Source organism: Lineus longissimus, chromosome 1 (assembly GCF_910592395.1).
Source record: "Lineus longissimus chromosome 1, tnLinLong1.2, whole genome shotgun sequence".
In the NCBI taxonomy this organism is placed as follows: domain Eukaryota; kingdom Metazoa; phylum Nemertea; class Pilidiophora; order Heteronemertea; family Lineidae; genus Lineus; species Lineus longissimus.
The window spans coordinates 24,646,139-24,647,500 of record NC_088308.1 but is presented as its reverse complement, the minus strand read 5'-3'; positions in this window follow the sequence as shown (position 1 = coordinate 24,647,500).

Below are 1,362 nucleotides of genomic sequence, written 5' to 3'. Positions count from 1 at the left end.
TTAATGAACAAAGGGACGTCACTCGTCCTTTGGATGTTCGGAAGGCCTAATCATGCCAAACGTGTATTCTTCATTTTGATGTAGTTGGTTTGTACGGTAATAGTATAAAGTCACAGCCAATTTTGTATCAAATTAAAAGGGATACAGTGATTTATCGAATTTCATTTCAACAGTTAAATGTTGATCTAGTCCTAATCTATAGAAACGATTCCCCCCCCCCCCCCCCCCCCCCCCCACACACACAAACTATACCTACCATGCAGGCGAGACCACAAGGCCACAGTGGAATATCACTTGCTTGTCCTTGGTGATATTAGGTTGCGTGCGATTCACCATCTTACCATAGCTTTTGTGGGAGAGTATCGGATACGCTGATTAGTTCACCGCCATGGGGGCTATGAACGTCTCTTGATTAAAGCCATATTCAGTGGCACACTAAACACATCGCACTTTTGGAATACTAATAGAATGTGGTCGGTTTAAGCTGTTTCTTTAGGGAAGACTCGTTGCAGGCACGAATAACATCTGGGATATATGGTCACATCGGCCAATACACGGCCAGGCCAGGAAGATGTTGCTGATGTTTAACCAATAAGTAACTGGCCACTGTGATATACACTTGTATATTTGCGTATAATATAGTAAAGGACATCTCAAATGAACATGATTAGTGGCGAGGGTCAGATATACACGTCAGCAGTTACGCACCCTCTCCGACGTTGCACAAGATCAACGATATAAAACAATGATCCGCTCATCCGAACATGAGCGCCTTCTGTGCCTGCAATTAATTTGGCCTTTTCGAATGGGATTGCCCTTTAACGTGTGCCAGTCAGCCTCCTTGGGAATACATAGATGTACCAATTACTTTAATGATGTGAAATAAGATGAAGCAACTTGAATGCACGTCAAAGCGACACAATTAGAGGCCCATCAAGAGACATTTGATCTAACTTCTCGTACCAAATTAAGTATTTTCATATCCAACCTGTGTGACTCCAGCATCTGTGTCTACCTAGCGTCGATCCTAAGGCTTCCACTTTGTCGCCAAAAGGTAAGAGTCTAATAGAAGATTACATTCTCTAGCTACACTTGGGGCTCCTAATGTCAGGAACACACCTCCATTGATTAAGCTGAAGAGAACGGAGACACTCCCCATGGCATGTAAGCTCTCAGGTGCCAAAGCTCTCGTGGGAGAACTAATGCTCGATGTGTTACTGACATTGACTGCTGGGAGTTCCGATGTTGCTGACGAGAACTGTCATAAATAGATTTCAAATTGGTTACTTCGATCTCTCAGGGATTTTATTCGTGACCCGAAAAACGGGTGACTATGTTCATAGAATATCTTTACGCCATCGC